General features: G+C 42.6%; 1 long non-coding RNA gene across 8 annotated transcripts; it reads left to right on the forward strand.

Moving 5' to 3' along the window:
• Positions 1-5,940: 5,940 nt before the first annotated feature.
• On the forward strand, positions 5,941-9,367 carry LOC113271409. Of its 8 annotated transcripts, none has more exons than XR_003322134.1 (7): positions 5,941-6,198; positions 6,359-6,640; positions 7,352-7,424; positions 7,667-7,734; positions 7,829-7,947; positions 8,543-8,826; positions 9,051-9,367. It is a non-coding gene; the product is annotated as an uncharacterized LOC113271409 (long non-coding RNA). The 8 variants fall into 8 exon arrangements; XR_003322140.1 differs by having other exon boundaries at positions 8,626-8,826; XR_003322138.1 differs by having other exon boundaries at positions 7,352-7,406.
• Positions 9,368-9,609: the final 242 nt, after the last annotated feature.

Here is a 9,609-nt window from a genome sequence, read left to right on the forward strand (position 1 = left end):
GCTTCCATGCCTTGGCATGGAGATGCGGCTGACACGGCATGCCATTGGCACATGTAGCACGGTTAGCATGCCTTGGCGCGGCTAAAAACTAGGGTTTTTGCATAGTTTGGGCGCGGCCAAAATTGGGGCTTGGCATTGGGCCAAAGATTACCACGCGTTAGCTGGCGACCTTGGACGGCTAAGATTTGCATCTTAGATGGAAGGGTGGCCGTTGATTGTTGCAACCCTTCGTTTTGGCAGCCGTGAAGGAAAGGCCGGTCATGGCATGATTTAGGCGTGGACAAGCTAGGATTTTTTCATAGTTTAGGCGCGGACAAAAACTAGGGTTTTGGCATAGTTTCGGCGCGACCAAAATTAGGGCTTGACGTTGGGCAAAGGTTACCGCGCGTTAGCTGGCGACCTTGGACGGCTAAGATTTGCATCTTAGATGGAAGGGTGGTCGTTGATTGTTTCAACCCTTCATTTTGGCAGCCAGCGGTATGTAGTAGGGCCGACATGGCTTTGGCATGGAGACGTAGTTGACATGATTTTCCATTGGCAAGGTGGCGTGGCTGGCATGGTTGGCATGCCTTGGCGCGGAGACGTGGCTGGCATGGTTTGCCATTGGAACGGTGGTGCGGATGGCCTGGTTGGCATGCCTAAGCGTGGATACGTGGCTGGCACGGTTTGCCACTGTCACGGTGGCGCGGCTGGCATGGTTGGCATTCTTTGGCGCGGAGACGTGGCTAGCACGGTTTTCCATTGGCACGGTGGCGCGGCTGGCATGGTTGGCATGCCTTGGCGCGGAGACGTGGCCGACACAGTTTTCCATTGGCACGGTGGCGCGGCTGGCATGGTTGGCATGCCTTGGCGCGGAGACGTGGCCGGCATGGTTTGCCATTGGCACGGTAGCGCGGCTGACATGGTTGGCATGCCTTGGCACGGAGACGTGGCAGGCATGGTTTGCCATTGGCACGGAGGCACGGAGACGTGGATGGCATGGTTTGCATTGGCACGGAGGAGCGGCTAGCATGGTTGGCATGCCTTGGTGCGGAGACGTGGATGGCATGGTTTGCCATTGGCACGGAGGCGGGGCTGGCATGGTTGGCATGCCTTGGCTCGAAGACGTGGCTGGCATGGTTTTCCATTGGAACGGAGGCGCGACTGGCATGGTTGTCATGCCTTGGCGCGGAGACGTGGCTAGCATGGTTTGCCATTGGCACGTGTGGTGTGTGAATTAGGTTTTTGTATGAAGATGATGTCGGCCAATACTAAAGGTTCTATCGTGGAACATGACAAAAAAAGGTACCCTGGTAATTCTTACGTAGGCATGTTGAATGATTCATAAATGCGCTAGTGGTCGTAGTGACGTCATGTCAGATGTAAGGTTTTACCATTTTAACCCTAAGCTAAAAACCACCATCAACATTAAGTCCCTTTCTTAGCTCGGAACAGGAGCATTGTTGCGAGGTAAGCATAAGATGGTGACAGGCAAGGACAAAATGGAAATGGCAAGTCATGAAAAGATGGTCAGGAAGACCCGGCTAACCTTTTTCGAGAGGTAAGGAGAATTCGTGATTCTTGTGTTGTCGGCCTTGTGTAAAATCTACTCGTGGTGTTGTTGGCTAGACCGTGAAGTGGTGAGATGTAGACTGTCGACTTGGCTTGGTCCCACGTCATATGTGTGTTGGTCTAGGGAACGCGGAGGTTCTGGCTTAGCGAGTTGTTGGCGTTGTTCGGCTCGGAATAGGAGTCGTCAGCATAGTATTGGCTTGGAATGGAGCCGCAAGCGTAGTATTGGCTTGGAATGGAGCCGCCAGCGTTGTATTGGCTTGGAATGGAGCCGCCATCGTAGTATTGGCTTGGAATGGGGGCGTTAGCGTAGACTTGGGGTGGGCGTGGGCGTTGGCTAGGGCTTGGGCGCTGTCTCGGTGTGGCGTGGGCGTAGGCACGGACTTGGCATGGTGCAGATTTCTCGGCATGGTGTTGGCTTGGCATGTCGCGGGTTGTTGGCACGGTGAGGCAAGGCATGGCGCAGACTGTTTGCACGGTGGTGGCTTGTCTTCGCGGGCCCGATTGCCTCTTTTCCTTACTTAACTCAAATAGGAAGTCATTTCCTTATTCAAATTCAAAGTGTCACGCCTATAAAAGGGGTCGACCTCTCCCTTTTATTTCACACCTTTGTTCTTACGTCCTGGCCGCGTGGTAGCAATAAAGTGAGCAAGTGTATCCCAGGTATGTCTTCCAGCGTTTCCTCTTCAATTTGTTTTTCTTGTGTTTCTTGTGTTGGTGCAAACCCTAGCCATAGGTGTACCTTTCATAAACTTGTAGAAATATTGTTCTTCTGTATTGGTGTGAACCCTAGCCGTAGATATACTTTCCATGAATTGGTAGAAATATTTTGGCGTGAATACCGTAGTAATATTGACCACCTTAATTATTACGCAAAGTAGGTATGCATGGGCAGGTAACTGCCACCCATTCCTTCCCCATGAAAACCTAGTTTCTAGGGTTTCCTCCCTTTTATTGGTGTGGCCGTGCGTATAGTTTCCGCGGTGGAGCATGCTTTATTGGTCGGGTGCCTACTTTCCGTTGCAAGGTACGACTTCACAAGGAGTGTGCTTTCCGTGGATTCGTAGGGTTTGGTAGTCTCCATTTCTTCGGTTATGCATGTTATGACTTTGCAACCAAAACAAGTTGGTTCGCGTCTAAAATGGATTCCCCATTGCTGAAAAAATAGCTTTCATGCACCTTGTAGTAACTTCCCTTTATTTTGTTTCAAGTGTAGTTACCTCGATAGCGAAAGCGTAAAAATTTTTCGTTAGGATGTCGCTTGAGAAAAGTCTTATCGTACCAAAAGACGTTGGCAACTCCAAACCAAACACAGATGATGAATTCTTCACGATGTCTTCCGCCACAGCTAGGAGAAATCATCCCAAGTATGTGCCAATTCTTCTGACCGGTTCAGAAGATGAAAGCAGAACCCGGTCGGTTCGACCAGATGGTGTAATACGGTTCTGTCTCCACAGAGGAGAGTACTCTGCTTCCTCTATTGACTTTAAAATCAGTGTGAGTCCATTACGTTCTTTCGACAAATGGATGCGATTCATGATAATCCAAGACTGCGTAAGAGCTAGCTTGACCAGGGCGCAAATCATTGATGTTGTCGCGGCCTCTGCAACGCTTCAAGTTAGGAAAGATATCCCGGGTCTGGTTGCTTTCATCTCCAGGTGGTGTCCAGGTACTCACACGGCCGTATGTAGGTGGGGCGAAATGACTATCTCCTTAGAAAGTGTGGTCGTTTTGCTGAATCTTTCCATAACAGGAAACCTCGATATTAAGTTATCAGAAGATGAATAAGAGACACGCATCGCTATGGTTGCGAAGTCGAAAGGGTTCGTTCTGAAAGAAAATGAGACGAGGTGTTTCTACAGCTGGTGGGTGTCTCAATGGTTTCCCGATGAGTTGGAGCCGAATCAAAAGAATAGTACACTTCATGTCGCGGCATTCTTGGCTCTTTGGTTATCCAGAGATATTTTCGATGATGGCTCTGGTAGGAAGGAGATAAGACCGTAACTTATCAAGCTTGCCATAAAATTAGCGAAAGGCGTCGTTCTCCCCATTGACGGCTTGTTTCTTGGTTCTCTGTACACACATTTGAATCATCTGGTTGCAGACATGCGCGCTTCAAATGGCTACATGAAAATGGACTCGTATGTCCATGCCGCTTTCCTCCGGGCATGGTTATGGGATCATTTCGAGAGATACGCTCCTAAACCATTGGCTTCACTTCCCAAGGCTTGCGGAGATTCGAGGATACTTCGCTGGTCGAATAGACGCCCAAGAGCCAGTTCAAAACTGGTTGATTTTATCGATAATTCGTACGCGGTCAACTTTCACCCGTGGCCCCGGTGTGCGCATCCATAGTTCACGTTAACACTTTTGCTTCTGCTCCGAACATGTCTTTGCTCTCTGATGAAAGGAATATGAGTGTTGGAGAGGTTGTATTCATGCGAAGTTGCGTGCCTGGTTGTATACCGTCTTTCTTTCGAGGATCATTCCAGGTAGTCTCCTACAATATTGATCGGGCAGCTCGACATATGGGATTTGACCAAGGAGTCCCTCTTGCTCGTCAGCCGGTTGCTTCAGAGAATCCGTTGCCCGCCGTTCTCGACGCCAGTGCCCTTGCGTCGGGTAAAAGTCTCCCCTTCTTTCCCTTGGAAAGAAACCCGTCGACAACTTCCAAGTATAATGCGTTCTGGAAGGATGAGTTCCTTGCTATCCAAGGTTTCGTGAATAATACAGTGGAGAATACCCGCGGTAAACCCTCCCCTGAGGTTTTGGTAGAGCACCCGTTGTTGAGGGATCCTTCTTCAACTAAGCGAAATTCCCCTAGTCGGGATGCGGATATTCCCCAGGCGAAGGAACGAAGGTCAAAGAATCGTGCAGGTGGATTTCGGTCAGGTCCGGCAGATCCGACAGCTCTCGTGACCTTCAGCTCTTCCAATATACGGGCATGCGTCATCTTCTCCCAGGCTTATCTGGATTGTGTAAATCTTCATTTCATTTCTGAATTTCCGTCTTGGCGCTTTGTTCAGGGTCTCAGCAGTGTGAACGCCTTTACCGAACTTGTGCGTCGTCAGATAGCGGCACCTCTTGAGGCGAAGGGTGGCAATGCTGAACTTGCACGTCGTCAAAAGGAGGCACTTCTTGAGGAAGGGGGTGGCAATGCTGAACCTTCCCACGGTGAAGAGGAGTCCGAAAAGGAGGAAAGCTCTGAATCTGAATCTCGTGTTAAATCTTCTTATGAAAGTGGATCAGTGAGTCTTCACTAATGGAAAAGAGGCTATTTAAGACGTAATGTAACAACACAAATACCTAATGTCTCAAAAACACCACATGTCGAATATGTCGTTGACTAAAGTCAAGTTGTCATTGTCGTTGTAGTTGGACTTTAGTTGACTTTTACAACGACACAAACAATTTTGTTGCTGACTAAAGTCAAGTCGTCGTGGTGGCTGGACTTTCATTGACTTCGACAACGTCATTTGAGGAGTATAGTTTCTATAATATGGTATGGTCAGGATTCACTCTTCTCATATACATGGATGGATAGAGATGAAAGATATATCTCACGTGACCTTATCTATACCAAATCTTCAGAGAGAGAGAGAAGCCATTTTTCTCTCCGCCCGACTTTCTCTTACATTTATTTTACCTCTTTCTCTCTCACCTAGGGCTGCACATAACCGACTCAACCCACCGACTCAACCTGCACCTGCCGAAAAATATCTGCACTCGATCCAACCCACCTAGGCATGAGTCTACTATGGGTGAGGCGGGCCAGAACCCACCGTATGTTGGGCCGGTTGCGGGTAGAAACTTCCGTCATCCGAACCGACCGACCCACCCGCCCAATATTCCCTAGCCCTTAGATTATCTATCATAGAATGAATCGCAACCATTAAAATGACGATATAAAATACCTAACCCTAAGCATCGCTAACTTTCATTTGCTTCTATTTTCACTTCGGCCTCTTCTTTTCTCATTCTCAGACAGGCTGCATTTTTGTTTTCACTCTTCGCTCAATCTGTAAATTCTTAACTCAAATTCGTTGTGCATACCACCACACCAGGCAACAAAAATCCAATAACAGAAGGTAAGACTAAAAACCATAATAATATATTTGATTATGTGATTTTGAATTTGGGGTTTATCTGTTTAGGGTTTTGTTTTTTATTTCAATTTGGGGTTTATCTGTTTTATGTTTGATTAATTAATTCTGTGATTTTATGGTGGGTAACCCACCATCAACCCGACCCAATCCGACATAATGTGGGTCGGGTGAAAACTGACCCATTATGATGTTGGGTCGGTTGCGAGTGACAACTTCTATTACCCGCCATCATTGAGTTGGGTGGTGGGTGAGGCCAAAATCGACCCAAACCGACTCATGCGCAGCCCTACTCTCACCGGCTTATCAAACCCATTTTTTCGGTTCTTCTCTGTAGATCTTAATTTCAACGTATGTAAATCGATTTTCCATATTGATTTTGGTATTTCTATTCTTCTCAATCGGGTTTTCTCTTCTTTTTTTCCTCGGCTGTTTTTTTATTCTTCTCAATCGCCTCTGTATAACTTTAACAAATCTAGGGTTTAATTGTGATGAAGATAAAGAATATAGGTCATGCTAATGTTTGGAGTTCCCATCGTTGTTGGTAAAATCAGTAACAAACCCTTAATTTCTTACTTTTTTGTGATTTTTTTTCTCATATTCCATCTGAGGATCTTTCATTTGCTGTATTTTTTTTTATATAGCATAAGTATGTGTAATATATGTATTTGATCTCTGAAATATTTTTTGTGTTTTTGTTTTAGGTGATTTAGATCTTAGAATCGACTGTGAATGAAACTAATGATCCTGGGGTTTTGAGATGATATTATTCAGGTAGCTAATAGATCGATCTTGTGGTTCTTTTCAAAATCTATGCTACTAGATCGATCTTCTTCAGATAGCTATGATTGAACTCCATTCAGGGTTCTGGTAATAATGGTGTGTTCGTGGACGTGGTGGTGAGGAGACAGAAGATTAAAAGCCTGAAAGAAAATAAAGGGGTAAAATTCTTACAGAAGATTAAAAGCCTAAAAGAAAATAAAGGGGTAAAAATTCTTAATGTATTCTCTATTTCACTAATATGTTATGGCTGATTTGTTGGTTGGTAGCATTTGTAGATTAGGCTGCACTTATAATATCCTAATTTTATTAATACAATGTCTAGGATAAGACATCAATATTGTTTTTTGTTTGATTTTTGATTCATTTTATGGTTTTGTAATTGGGTGGTTTTGTAATTGGGTGGTTTTGTAATTGGGTTGATTGTTGGTTTTAATTTGTGTCTAGTTATTTGATTTTAGATCTATGTGTCCACTTTCTCTATAGATTTCGTTGGATTCAGGCTCGGGGTATGAATACATAGTGTCACAAAAGATTTTGCTGGTTATAGGTTACTAAATGGATTTTACTTTGCTTGTTCTAAAGCTCTAAATTGAAGAGTATATGATTTTATTCAACAAGTTTGAGTTTTTCCTTTTTGAATATTTTTTGTGCGGTTAAGGGATGTAAGATTGTGGAGATTATATTCCTTGTGGTTTGGATTCTTTTATCCCTGAATCAATTAGGCTTCCAAGTGTTTGACGAGCTTATGATTTCCCATTTAGTCAGAAAATAAAAGAGATAACTCCCTCTCCGTTAATAACAAATGAAGAGTGCAGCATATTCTTTCTCTTATGTTTTCTTGTTGTTTGTTCTTATAAAAGTTTGTCTGTTTTTGAGGAGATAAAAGAATGATTTTTTTTTTGTTATTTTTACAGCCAAGTTTTGAATATGTAAAGGCGAAAGTGTACCTCATATCTGCACTTAGTCAATGTACTGCTTTAGACAGAGGTCTAATTTTCTATTCCTTATTGCGTTACTTGTAATGATATTAAGAATATTGAATTAGGTGACACCTGGATTCAACCGAAGTTTCTTTGATATATGATAGCATGTGTTTCTAGTTGGATAATTTTGATAGCTTTGCTTGCTATAGTTCAGGTTTGAAGCATAGTAGAAGTTTTCTTTGCATGTCCGGGTTTGAGCGGTTTGACTAAGCATTCTTGTACATTTTATTTGATGTAAATTGATAGGATGATGGTTCACTGAATCGGGAACACAACTATGGTGCCAAAAATGAATGTAATACATAACTGGAAAGGTTTTTACTCTTTCCTTTCATTGTTTCTGGTTTATTGAATAGTTTAGGTTTGGAATCTAATAATTGATTTGTTTCTGTGTTTTCCTTTATTCAGGAAGTTTGTGGAAAGCGGAAGGAATATTGTCCTATATGTAGCAATATCTGGTTGCCTGAACGAATTAAACATGATATCATATTTCATGGGACTTCAGATAGTATTGTAGGATCTTATAGGTGAGAAGTTTATCTTGATTTTATTAATTAAGGAGATTATATTTTGAGTTTTCAGGGTTTTTTTTCTCATTGTTTTTATACTACTGATTAGATTAGATTACCGGTACAGTTGGTTTGTGGTGGAACACGAAATAGATGAGTTTCTTCTTACATAAACTTGTGCAACCTTGTAACCCTCCAAGTGTCAGATTAAAGAAGCTACGATCTTATTGCAATACTCATCACATAATGTATGAAGTCATGAATATACAAGTAGAAATGTAACCCAGACTTATACTTTATCCTCTTTTTGAAAAGTTTGTTTAGTAGTCTAAAGTTATGAATGTACGAATAAAAACTTACATGTGAAGACTTTGGTAAATCATAAAATGTGAGGAACTTGTAGCAGAAGTTATGGCTATTATTTCTTGTGAGAAGGTGGAGCAGAGTGATGCACCATTATCTTTAAGCAATTTAAGGAGTGCAATGAGTCCAAAACTAATGAGTGGCCGAGAAGGAAGCTGAGGAGGGAAACGTACCTAATTGATCACATTTTCATGTGTATATATATTTTGTTACTTATAAGTATTTTTATTTTTCTGTTTACTCATCCCAGTCCGTCTTACGAGTAGTGAAGTTCACGATATGCTAGAGGCGTTGTTTGTTTGAGGAAATAAGCATTGATTCTAAATCATGCAGCTGTGTCCCTTCTTGTTTGTAGAAGATGACAACGGAGGAGTATGAGAATGTACTTGAATAGGAGAGAAAAGTTTTGGTTGCGGTGAAGCCTGGCGAAAGGTAAGTTGAGTTAGACAAGGTGGTTGATTCATTCACTTCTTGATGCTATCAGGAACTAGCTGAAAGTGGACTATAGATATTCAATCACAATGTTTTCTCGAGGTATGTGTCTTCGCATACTCATCATCCCTATGGTTTTCACTACCTATATATGGTTTATTTGTTCGTCTCCATGTTGATGTAAGTGATGAAGTCATTATGTAAATGTTGCTGCTGCTGTCTTGATGATGGGTCTGTTAGACGTACCACCTCCGTGTATACTATGTTCGACGTCATGTAAACCTAACATATAAGGTCTGACTTAATTACTATTCTTCTGAATGTAGTTCGATACCTTCATGGATGCCGTCACTTCCCGATGGTCTCATGAGGCTAACTAATGTCATGGTTAATGGTAAGATCGCTGTTCCTGCTGGATAGGGAAATGTGGGAAAGGGTTGAGTCTACAGTTTCGCTCTCAAGCAAGCTGGTGCCAAGGTCTTAATGACTGAAATGGTTGTTTAATTTCTTAGGACTTGTATCACTTAAGAAACCTTAATAATTAGAAGTTCTTTTTAATGATTTTGGACTAAATTTATGAGTACAGTTCAATGTAGTGGTAAATCGGGTTTTATATGAAATTTTAATTTTAATTTTAATTTCACTTGGATTTGGGAACTTGAGTAATTTCATTTGAATTTGAATTGTCATTTACATTTCAGTGTAATTTGAGTTTCATTTTAGTATAATTTGAATTTGAATCATATTTATTTTAGCCCAATCAGAATAACTGGAGCCAGCCAGATCTAACTTACTTTTTTAATATTAAAAAAACAATTAAATCTACGACGATATCCAGATGTCGTGCTTAGCGGCACCCTGGAAGTATCGTAATTTAGGGGCACT

This window comes from Papaver somniferum, chromosome 4 (assembly GCF_003573695.1).
Source record: "Papaver somniferum cultivar HN1 chromosome 4, ASM357369v1, whole genome shotgun sequence".
NCBI lineage: Eukaryota > Viridiplantae > Streptophyta > Magnoliopsida > Ranunculales > Papaveraceae > Papaver > Papaver somniferum.